Consider the following 12,857-nt stretch of genomic DNA (forward strand, 5'->3'; position numbering starts at 1 on the left):
GAGTAATGATGAGTGTGATGAGTTAATCAGAAAAAAGTGCAAAGATCTGATTCTTGCCATTGAGATAAATATGAAGTGCTCTATCAGTGAATAGCGAGATCACTTTCTCACCAACAGGTGGAAAGAGCTCCATAGACATATATTTACACCTCATTAATTACCCTATTTGTGGGAATTAACCCTGACCTTAACAATTAACTTCTGCCCAGTCAAGGTACTTGATGCTTTACAAATTCGGAGTGCAGACCAAGCATGTATCTGCTGTCCCAAGCGCTTCTGCCTCCTGACCGGGTGAGTATATGGTTTCACTGCCTCAACTAATCCCTTCATAAAACTCAATTTCTTCACTTTCCCTGGAACGGTAGGTGCCTCAACATTTCACTAAGTGATTTAACTTAAACTTGCGATTTGTTTTGGGAATGTTAATGGAACTATAAGTGAAGACATCCTTTATTGTCAGGCTTGAAAGTAATCTGACACTAATACATACATCCTGCTCTTGTGATGTTGGTGGCAAAGAGCTGTCCTCTCACCAACACAGCATCACAGAATCACACTGAGCACGTGCTGCTCAGGACCATGGTCCGCTGTGACTTGAATCTCTGTAAGGTCATAACCGGGAGCTCCAGAGGGAAAGGTGTTCAGGGGGAAGAATCCCTTTTACTAGGAGTGTGGACTCTCTCTTCCTGTACTCACAGATCTACTGCAGTTGAGGAACCTTGGCAGAGGTCAGTCCAGCAGTTCTTGCAATCCAACTGCTGCAGAGGAACCATTGCAAAAGACACTAGAGACAACTCCATCTGCAACACCAACAACAGTGGCTACCACACATGCTCCAGAAGAGGAAGTGATGGACAAATAGAGAGCTCTTACACAGAACATGTTCCACAGGCTTCGGGACAACTAGCTGCAAATGAGTGGGAGCCAGTGTAGAAGACAACTCAGGATCTGTGCCACTGCTATGCTAGCTGTGGAATGAGGACCGGTAGTCTCAGGAGAGGGTGGGAATCCCATCACAATAGTCCTAAAGGTAACAGCTGCCTTTCATTTCTTTGCCAGTGGATTGTTTCAGGGAGCTCCTGGGGAGCTGTGTGGCAGTTCATTATCCTCTACTCTTGTGCTGATTTCACAACAGTCCGCAATTCATCTCTTACCCCCCTTAATGTGGAGACCGGGGCAGCATGGATATTAAGATTCTCAGCCAGTGCTTGTTTCCTGTGCTTCCAATAATCAGTTGCAATTATGATACTCTATTGTAAACCAGTCTCCATGAACAGAAAAGGATTTCACTCTCAATATTCAAATTATTTGTGACCAAACAGCCAGATGATAATGGATATCCAGGAAACTGCCGTGACGAGTACATCCTGGACCACTCAGATGCCAACCTCTCTCAAAGCCCCTTGGCCCCTGAAGAATGCAATGAGCCTCATTGTAACCATACAATGCCTAACTATCCTCACTGACAACATGATTAGTACTATAGGCTATGAGGTGTGAATCAGTTCCCTGCAATTAGCTCCATTATGATGGAAAATTGTCATGCGAGTTGCCCATTTCCCACTGCGCACTCTTTAATGTTGTAGCATGGCTTTGAGAACCCCAGGCTTGGAACAGAACATTTCCTTCTAGAGCCTGTAGACAGATTATGCCATTGCTTGCAAGAGGTGGGTGTACAGGTTCCACTGCTAGATTTTCCAGGCACCGGCTCCTTTGCCTCCAGCTGTCCTCCCTGTCCCTTTAGGTCCAACACTTCATCTTAATAATGCCGACCCTGGTCCTCTACACTTCCCCTACAGAGGGCACACTGGTGATCACTGCCACCAACTCTTCAGCCACTGAAAACAATTTCTTTTCACTTGGTGTCTCTAAACCATTTCTGCTTTTAAACATCTTAGCCTTCTCTGCTTTAAAGAAAATATCCCAACCTCTCAAGTTCATTCACAGAACTGTTATCTGTCATATCTGTCATAAATTAATGGTTCTCTGCTGCAGCCTCTTCAAAACCTTTATGTCCTTCCTAAAGTGTAGCCCAGAATGAGACATATAGTCTGCCTTGATGAATAAAATGTTACAAATGTGGGTGGCACGGTGGCACAGTGGTTAGCACTGCTGCCTCACAGCGCCAGAGACCCGGGTTCAATTCCCGTCTCAGGAGTTTGCATGTTCTCCCCGTGTCTGCGTGGGTTTCCTCCGGGTGCTCCGGTTTCCTCCCACAGTCCAAAGATGTGCAGGTCAGGTGAATTGGCCATGCTAAATTGTCCGTAGTGTTAGGTAAGGGATAAATGTAGAGGTATGGGTGGGTTGCGTTTCGGCGGGGCGGTGTGGACTTGTTGGGCCGAAGGGCCTGTTTCCACACTGTAAGTAATCTAATTCACATAACACACTAGTTGTTGCAATCCATGACCAGGACTTTCCAAGAAAGTTGGAAAGTCAGGGACAAGCCTTTGCCCATGAGACGAGGGAGCCAAGACTGGTTCTCCATCCCTGTACAGCAACCAATCGTTGTGGTTATTCGAGGTCAGTCATCTCAGTCTGGAGATCTCTGCAGGAGATTCCTCAGTGCATATATTTTCTAACTAACCTGTTCAGAGATGTTATTACACACCTCTAGAGCAGGTGAGACTTGAATCTGTGTGCTCTGATTCAGAAGTGGGACACCACCACTGCATTACAAGCACCCTATTTCCCAGGGTCCTATTCCCAACCATCATCAGCTGCTTCATTAATGAACTTTCCTCCAACACTGGACAGAATCATAGGCTCTGAGGGACATGGGCTATGGTGGGAGGAGTGGTAGAATTGGGCGGGATATTTGGCAAGTCCCACCTTGATGTCGAGATCATCTCACTATGTCTTGTTAGCTTTTCACAAGCAGCAGGGCAGGATTCTTACTAGGCCGCAGCAGTTGCCAATCAATGCTCTTCATTGCTTGTTATACAGCTTGTTAACATTCCAATTTTAGTATGGGTTGTGATCTTACCAAACTCGCCATACAATGCAGACATCAGGAAAACTCCATATGGAAACCATAACAGATTACTGATGTAAGATAAATAAACATCTTAGATATGCTTCATTGGCCCTGGCCTCATACACCCCATATCCACAGTAATTGGTATCGATCCGTGCCATTCTCTAAGAATCTTCATAATGCATGTTCTATCCACTTAAACTTACAGAACATCAATGCTGCACCTCAGGCTCACCGGTAACTATCACTGTAACACTGTGGCAAGGACACTGTGCTTAGGAACACACAGCCAGCTCATGGACTGGGCTAGGTTGCCTTTTTGGGCTCTCTGCTCACTGTCACAATGTTCACTCACTCTGAGCCTACCTGGATGCTTACAGTGTCCTTTCCTTGCCTTTTTGCATTTTGTCCCCTCAGCCAAAGGTATCAGACTTACAGTACTGCTGTTTTCTCAAGCCACTTTCAGCAGACACAACAGAAGTAAGCTTATCATGGTTGTTAGCAGACTTAATCAAAGGATAGCCTTCACTAAGGGGTTCCTGGCACAGTAAACCAAGGGCAGCTTCTGATACCATCCATGCCAGGTGGTTGGCAATTTGCAAGGCTGGAGGCAGTCTTCCAGTAGAAAGGACTGTTTGATGCCATGGGGTAGAGGGCTGTTTGTGGGCTTTGCGTGCCTGATTAAAAGGAAACCCCAGGCTCCTTCGAGCCTGCAAACAGGCCACTAATGGCAAAATACTAATTTTCTCCATTTAGTTAAACATAACTTTCCTGGAACAAACCCACAGTTACTCTCAATTATTAGCCCATACTTTTTTTGAGAAGATTTGTAGCTCAGATTGAGGTTGTGGATGTAGGTTTGCTCGCTGAGCTCGAAGGTTCATTTCCAGACATTTCATCACCCTACTAGGTAACATCTTCAGTGGGCTGCTGGGTGAAGCATTGTTGATAATTCCTGCTTTCTATTTATATGTTTGGATTACTTTGGGTTGGCGATGTCATTTCCTGTGGTGACATCATCTCCTGTGGTGATGTCATTTCCTGTTCTTTTTCTCAGGGGGCGGTAGATGGGGTCTAACTCGATGTGTTTGCTGATAGAGTTCCGGATGGAATGCCTTACTTCTAGGAATTCTTGTGCATGTCTCTGTTTGGCTTGTCCTAGGATGGATGTGTTCTCCCAGTCAAGTAGCCCATACTTTCTTAAATGGCTGTTCATTTTCACTGTTAAATTGATGAGCTTCTAATTGCCATGTTTTTCCTTTTTTTAACTGTAATGCAGGAAAAACTGTACTGAATGCTCAGATATTTCAGTTTTTCCCAAGGGCACCAAATATGATTATAATGCAAAAGCTTATTTTAAAGAAATAAGAACTTTTGCCTGACCACTCCAAAAATTTTTTAAAAAGACATTGAGAAATTAACTTTTCAGCACAAATGTTGGGGAATCTTGAGAGAACATACAAAAAAAAGTTCCCACACTCAAGCAATCTTCTGTTATTCTTTTATTGCCAATCCGGAATTTGTGAATGTGAATAATTACACAATCCCCAGGAATGGTAGCTCTGATTAAAGATGAAGTTACAAGTCGCAAGATGAAAGATACTTTACCTTCAGGTCTTTAAATGCATTTTCTGCAGATTCCAGCATGTTGCAGCCAAATACTCAGGACGGTCAAGATGTAAAAGTACTGTCATTGCATCCACCTATTGGTGGCATTTGACCTTGGACTTTAGGGATTGACTAACTGGGAAATGCAGCCTGGCCCATTGCAAGTAGGTCTTCACCTACCTTCCTGCCAGGGTGTCCAGAAAAATATCACTACCACATTGTGTCCTCTTGGCTTCTCACTGAAGCTCCTTCACCCTTTGCTTCAGCCAGTGCACTCGTCACCTTAGCCTATCTTTTCAAAACTGCCAAAGAAGCTCTCCCATCACCCAGGGAGCCTTGTATTTTCCATCTCAAACCTGCAGTGAGGACCCAACTGACTGCCACCTCAGCAACCATGGGACCCAGCACAACTTGGGTAGATAGCACAATTCCCTGTTATACCACAAAGCAGGTATATTTTGAGCCATTCAATTTTCTAATTCAATAGACTTATTCCTAAATAGTGGGAAATGCCTTATGATAAAATCACTCAAAATTGAAAGCTTATGAAAAAAGTTCAATCATAATGAAGTTAATATTTAATAACAAAAGACTAGATTTATAAATATTAAAAATATGATTTCTTGAATTTTCAGCAAAACATTTAGAAAATTGCATTTCTATTGTTCTAATTTGCACTCAGAGTTCAAACAAATAGGCATTTGTCCTGTGGCCTTAAAATAGTGAAAAATTAATAAATACTATATTGTTTATTCAACATTTATTTATTAAAACTTTAACCGTTATGACATTCTAAATCTTTCATTTTGTAAGGTAAAAAACAAATGTTAATAGTAAACATTACATCGCTGTTAAGCAGCTCACATATCAGACATCAATCTCCAGAAATGAACTAAAAGCGAAATACTGTGGATGTTAGAAATTGGAAATAGCAACAGGAAATACTGGAAATACACAGCATGAATGACAGCATGTGTTGAAAGGGAAACAGGTAATGTTTCGAGTTGATTATAATGTCTTCTGAACAAGAGCGCAAGAGTTCAGAAGAAATATCCTGTTTGACTTGAAAAGTCAGCTGTTCTTTCCTTTGTTGTGACCACCAGATCTTTCCAGCACGTATTCTTTTTATTCCCAACATTAAGTTTAAAGTTCAGCAATTCCACTCAGAATCATCCATTGCTTCTCTCTTTTAACCATTGACCCTTAATTTGCTGTGGTCCTGTGGTCATTTGGACATACTCACCTATCCTTTCAGTTTCTTTGTAATTTTTTACATGGTAAGTTGCAGCAACTTTGCTATGCACAATGCAATTACATTATGAGGCATACTTCTACTTTCATGAAGCTCTAAGCCTTTAGGAACAGCAACTTTTTGATATTTGTTTAATCAAACATTTGCCTCAGCTGTAGTTGCTGCAATGGAGAGTGCCATTTGCCTCACAATAGCAAATTACTAACTTTTGTTTTCTATTACTTTTTAAAGGTACTATGTCACAATATAGCAATAGTGTTAGAACCTTCTATTTACACATTTGAACATTTATATTGCAGCCTAGAACTGTATCTTGGCAGTCTATGGAATGTTTTCTATCTTCAGAAATTGTAATGATAATCCTTCGAGTTGACTTTAATAACAATGAGCAGAAGTGACCGTTACTTTGATTTACAGTTGAGTGAAATTGATTGAACCACTGATGACTAACATGTACTGTCCATCAGTACAAGAATATCTTGTAAAGTTGCAATTTCTAATACAGAGGAACCTCGATTATCCGAACGTCGATTATCTGAATTTCGAATTATCCGAACAAGATTGCAAGGTCCCAGTGCTTGGCTAAACTGTGTTATCCGGCATTCAATTATCCGAATATGGGATTATCCGAGCAAAATACTCCCTGGCCGTGTTGTTTGGATAGTCGAGGTTCCTCTGTTTTTTCGCAATAAGTCATCAAATAACAATCTTGCAGGTAAACTCTGAATAGTCCTTCCAAATGCATCATGTTTGCTCAGGATTTTGATCCACATATGATTCTGGGTGGAATATCCTGATAGTGATAGTGATATTGAGAGAGGAAGTTTTTCAGCTTCAGAACTTTCTGCATCACACCTGTGAAGTTAGCAGGTTAAAACTTCCAGGTTAGATGTAATTTTGCACCAAGGTGCAGTTAATATTTTCGGTGTAAATCTGTGCAAGTGCAATAATAGTAGTAGTCAAGGACATTGTGAGTTATGTCCAGCAGAATGTTTCTGCAGATGCATCACAAAAATGATGCAAGTCATAGAGTCTTAGGTCTGATTCCGTGCTGTATATCTCTGTCAGTCCAACTCGTCCATGCTGTCCAGATATCTTAACCTAATCTAGTCCCATTTGCCTGCACTTGGCCCATATCCCTCTAAACACTTTCTAATCATGTACCCATCCAGATGCCTTTTAAATGTTGTAATTGTACCAGCCTCCACCACTTCCTCTGGCAGCTCATTCCATAGATGCACCACACTTTGGATGAAAAAGTTGTCCCTTAGGTCCCTTTTAAAACTTTCCCCTCTTACCCTAAACCTATGCCTTCTAGTTCTCTTCTCCCCCACCCCAGGGAAAATACCTTGTCTATTTATCCAATCCATGCTCTTCATGATTTTATAAACCTCTACAGGTCACCCCTCAGCCTCCGATGCTCCAGGGAAAACAGCCCTGGTCTATTCAGCCTCTCCTTGGAGCTCAAATCTTCCAATCTTGGCAACATCTTTGTAAATCTTTTCTGAACCCTTTCAAGTTTCACAACATCCTTCCAGTATTCCAAAAGTGGCCTAACCAATGTCCTGTACAGCCGCAACATGACCTCCCAACTCCTGTACTCAATGCTCTGACCAATAAAGGAAAGCATACGAAATGCTTCTTCACTATCCTACCTACCTGTGACTCTAATTTTAAGAAGCTATGAACCTGCACTCCAAGATCTGTTTGTTCAGCAACTCTCCCCAGGCCCTTATCATTAAGTCCTGCTCTGATTTGCTTTTTGAAAATGTAGCACCTCACATTTATCTAAATTAAACTCCATCTGTCACTCCTCACCCCATTGGCCCATCTGATCAAGATCCCATTGTACTCTCAGGTAACCTTCTTCGCTGTCCATTATACCTCCAATTTTGGTGTCATCTGCAAACTTACTAACTATACCTCCTGTGTTCACATCCAAATCATTTATATAAATGATGAAAAGCAGTGGACCCAGCACCGATCCTTGTGGCACACCACTGGTCACAAGCCTCTGGTTTGAAAAGCAACCCTTCACCACCACCCTCTATCTTCTACCTTTGAGTGAATTTTGTATCCAAATGGCTAGTTCTCCCTGTATTCCATGTTGTATAACCGTGCTAACCAGCCTGCCATGGGAACCTTGTTGAACGCCTTACTGAAGTCCATATAGATCACATTGTGATTAAGGAAGTTTATTTATTGATTTACTGATTTACGATGAACCTATTTCAGATTCTTAGCATGCTTCAATTTCACCCCCCAGATTTTTCCTATGCCTAAATACACTAAAATATTTCAGGAAATTCACAGCCATAGATTCAGATGAACAAAGTGCATTAGCAGGCCGATAGTAGCAAAATAAAATTTAGTGTGGACAAGTGTAAAGTGTTACATGTATGAACGCAGCAAAAAGTAGAAGGCACAAGTATATTTTACTTCACTTAGATTAGCTATAGAAGAGCTGGTTTTAGCACAGTAAGAGTATGGATTCTCCACAAAAAAGCACAAAGTTAACTGCCAGTGTGGCTCATTTCAATGGACATTTTAGCATATGCATCCCATGCAGATAATGAAATCCCATGCAGATAGTGAAATCGGTTTCCAATGCTTACTTAAAAGCAAAGTACTGCAAATGCTAAAGATCTGAAATAAAAAATAGGAAGAACTGGAGAAACTTAGCAGGTCTGGCTGATCTCTGTGGAGATGGAGTCATTGGGACACAGGCATTAACTGTTTCTATCTTCATAAATACTGTCAGACCTGCTGAGTTTCTACAGCATCTTGTTTCTAATGCTCATTTGTTTCCTAACCTGTCATTTTAGGTCCTGATAAGACCTCGCTTAAATACACATCTGAGCAAGGATTCAGCTGAACACGGGAGCTCCTCAATTGAATAATGCCCAGTTATCTTCAGGCGACTTTCATGTGAGATGCTTTTGACTTTGTTTTACTGCTGTAGAATTATAGAACTATTATGTACTAGGTTGTTTGATTTATTGGAGTTGGGGATTGGTGCTGGACCTTTGCAAAGAATTGATTTGATTTTCAATGACTGTATTATCGGGGTTAGTTGTTCATTGTGTATCCGCATGGACTGTAGTCAACAGAGAAGTGGAGCACAGTCAAGAGAACAGAGAGGCTGCTCACAGCATTAAGAGGCAAAAATGCCCTGCAGATCTTCAAGAAGCACCCATAACACACTTCAGCCAGAAGCAATGTCTGCAGTGGATATGTTGAGGGGCATGGATAGGGTAAATAGGCAAAGTCTGTTCCCTGGGGTGGAGGAGTCTAGAACTAGAGTGCTAAGGTTTAGGGTGAGAGGGGAAAGATATAAAAGAGACCTAAGGGGCAACTTTTTCACGCAGAGGGTGGTACGTGTATGGAATGAGCTGCCAGAGGAAATGGTGGAGGCTGGTACAATTGCAACGTTTAAGAAGCATTTGAATGTGTATATGAATAGGAAGGGTTTGGAGGGATATGGGCCGAGTGCTGACGGGTGGGACTGGATTGGGTTGGGATATCTGGTCGGTGTGAACAGGTTGGACCTCAGGGTCTGTTTCCATGCTGTTCATCTCTATGACTGTAATGAGATTGCCAACTCTGTCACCTTCTACAAACAGCCACACTGAGGGCAAGGATGGTATTGCCATTGTTCTTCACAGTGGCAGTCAGTTTCTACATCTCAGTATCATTCCTAGCAGGAGTTGGTGATTGAGAATATTACTCAGTTTCTTGTGTATTTGGACACTGTGGCTCAGTACATGAGGTAAGGTTCTCTTGTCAGACCCACTCAGCCCTGTGGGTGTCAAATCTTAACAGAGTGTTATGCCTCAGAAGGAATATCAAGTCCTGCTATTCCTGGAGTCACCACATTAGTTAAAGGTTTTTTGAAAAGTGCAGAATTCTCCAATTTATCTGTCTTTTAGATCTATGTTGATAAAAAGTACAGACTGAGTTGCTGTACTTAATAAGAACTATCATTGTTTAAAAATAAACAGATTCTAGCTACAGGTAAACCATAACTGTGAGCCATCAGCATATAACTCCACTAGTTAAAATTCTCATCCCTTAAAAGGTGCCCATCTTTACACAAACAAAAATAATTGAATGGCCGGGAAGACAATTTAGTAGTTCCCCTTCACACGGTTGCTGAGATGATTCTTGATTCTTGTGCTGCTCAGAATTTTGTTTCTCAGCCTTTCTTCTCCAATGGCTTTCACTGTTTTACAACAGACTCATTTGCCCAGTTCACCCCTCCTTATTAGTCAAAAGGGACAGCAAAAAATGAACTGGTTTTCTTCATGCTTACAATGGCTTTTGGTGCAAAGAACAAACACAGCTCCTGAGCTGTTGGAAATCTAATGACTTAGACTATAAGACAATAGGCACAGAAGCAGAAATTAGGCCATTCAGCCTAACGATGGCTGATAAGTTTCTCAACCCCATTCTCCCACTTTCTCCACATAACCCTTGATCCCTTTGACAGTCAAGAACCTATCTATCTCCATCTTAAATATACTCAATGACCTGGCCTCCACAGCTTTCCATGGCAGTGAATTCCATAGATTTACCATTGTTTGGCTGAAGAAGTTTCTCCTTCTCTCTGCTCTAAAAGGTCTGCTCTTTACTCTATGGCAGTGCCTTCAGGTCCTAGTCTCTCCTACCAATGGAACCATCTTCCCAACATCTACTCTGTCCAGGCCATTCAGTATTCTGTAAGTTTCAATTAGACCCCCCTCATCCTTCTTAACTCCATCAAGTATAGACCCAGAGTCCTCAAATGCCCCTCAATCCTGAGACCATTCTCGTGAACCTCCTCTGAACCCAGTCCAGGACCAGTAGATCCTTCTTGAAATATGGGGCCCAAAACTGTATACGATACTCCAGTTGTGGTCTAACCTCAGAGTACATCTCTGCTTTTATATTCAGGTCCTCTCGAAAGGAATGCCAACATTGCATTTGCCTTCCTAGCTAATGACTCAACCTGCAAGTTTACCTTGAGACAATCCTGAACTAAAACTCCCAAGTCTCTTTGCACCTCAGAATTCTGAATTTTTCCCCATTTAGAAAATAGTCCTTGCTTCTATTCTTTGTAGCAAAGTGCATGACCTCACATTTTCCCACATCATACTCCATCTGCCACTTTTTAACCCACTCTCCTAACCTGTCCAAATCCTTCTTCAGTCTTCCTGACTCCTCAATACTACCTGTCCTTCTGCCTTCTTTGTTTCCTCTGTAAACTTAGCCAGAATGCCCTCAATTCCTTCAGCTAGATCATTAATGTATAAAGTGAAAAGTTGTGGTCCCAACATTGTGGCTTGTGGAGCACCACTTGTCACCAGCTGCCATCTTAAGAAAGATCTTTTTATCTCCACTCTCTGCTTTCTGCCAGACAGCCAAACTTCTATCCATGTCGGTATCTTGCCTCTGACACCATGGGCCCTTAACTTACTCAGCACCTCCTGCGCGGCACCTTGTCAAAAGCCTTATTGAAGTCCGGGTAGATAATGTCCGTTGGTTCTCATTGGTCTAACCTGCTCGCTACTTCCTCAAAGAAATCGAGCAGATTTGTCAGGCATGACGAAACTGTTCTGACTTTGTCCTATTTTACCATACACTTCTCTGTATCTTGTTCACAGCCCCCAAGTGTTCAGCTCCTTGACACCCAATTGCATAGTTGTTGGCAGGCTAAAGGCCTTTGTCATTGGTCTGTGGACTAGAGTCCAGTTATTGATCAGCTACTTGCTGCCAAGCAAAGTTCTGCAAAACACATTTCAACTACCGCTGGAACCGACAATAGTGTAAGCAGCGTTACAATGAGTGTCAGGTATTATACTTTCAAATCATGGGTACCTATCTATTAATATACAATCTATTAATATACATGCTCAGAACATCACATTGGTGAATGTCCATTATCCCAGCAGAAACCACTTATCCTCAAAATGTCAGCCATTCTCCACAAATTTCAAACCACTATGTTGAACTGGAGGGTAATTGTTCAGTGATGAGGAGTATCCAGTTTACACATGACTACTAATTCTCATCTGGCACCTATCCAAATATGGACAGTGTTCCTATGAAAACATACAGGCTGCACCAAGGAACGTGTTCTACCTGACATTTGACATCTTCACACAATAGCTTTACTAGCTTAATTCCTTGGGTTCACCAAAGCATGGCCCACTATCCATTGTGTCAGCTGCCTTCTCAAAAACCTGGCAATCCAGAGGGTGCATCACCAGGGATTCAGTGACCACCTCAGAAAGAGAAAGAGGGGATATTATTGTTCTAGACAGACAGTCTCCAAGCATCTCATCAAATTCTAGTTTTTATGTTAAAAATCTCTCCATCACACCAAACTGAAGCATTCACCATTGTGTTTTCCCTCAGTGTCTCTCTTGCATGTATCTTTCCCTAGACTTCCCTAGACTTTTAAAGAACACAGAGGATTACTAAGAAGGAAATACGCAGAGAAAAAATGAGGTACGAAGGTAAACTGGCCAAAAATATAAAGGAGGATAGTAAAAACTTTTTTAGGTATGTGAAAGGGAAAAAAATGGTTAAGACTAAAATTGGGCTCTTGAAGACAGAAACAGGGGAATATATTATGGGGAACAAAGAAATGGCAGAAGAGTTGAATTGGTACTTCAGATCTGTGTTCACAAGCAATCTCCCAGAAGTAACAGTGGCTGAAGGACCTGAACTGAAGGGAATTTATATTTGCCAGGAATTGGTGTTGGCGAGGCTGTTAGGTCTGAAGGCTGATAAGTCCCCGGGGCCTGATGGTCCACATCCTAGGGTACTGAAGGAGGTGGCTCAAGAAATCGTGGATGCGTTGGTGATTATTTTCCAGAGTTCGATAGATTCAGGATCAGTTCCTGCGGATTGGAGGGTGGCTAATGTTGCACCACTTTTTAAGAAAGGAGTGAGAGAGAAAGCAGGAAATTATAGACCAGTTAGTCTGACCTCAGTGGTGGGAAAGATGCTGGAGTCTATTATAAAGGATGAAATTACGAC

The 12,857-nt window shown here is 42.0% G+C and overlaps 1 long non-coding RNA gene across 1 annotated transcript in view; it reads left to right on the top strand.

The window, feature by feature from the left end:
- The first annotated feature begins 204 nt into the window (after positions 1 to 204).
- The window catches only part of LOC122558676, a 23,769-nt gene continuing 11,116 nt past the window's right edge, over positions 205 to 12,857 (top strand). Inside the window, exons 1-2 of the long non-coding RNA XR_006314221.1 lie at positions 205 to 291; positions 8,660 to 8,762. This is a non-coding gene — a long non-coding RNA (uncharacterized LOC122558676). The remainder of the gene's footprint in view (positions 292 to 8,659; positions 8,763 to 12,857) is intronic.

The sequence above is a fragment of the Chiloscyllium plagiosum genome, chromosome 17 (assembly GCF_004010195.1).
Source record: "Chiloscyllium plagiosum isolate BGI_BamShark_2017 chromosome 17, ASM401019v2, whole genome shotgun sequence".
Classification (NCBI taxonomy): Eukaryota; Metazoa; Chordata; class Chondrichthyes; order Orectolobiformes; family Hemiscylliidae; genus Chiloscyllium; species Chiloscyllium plagiosum.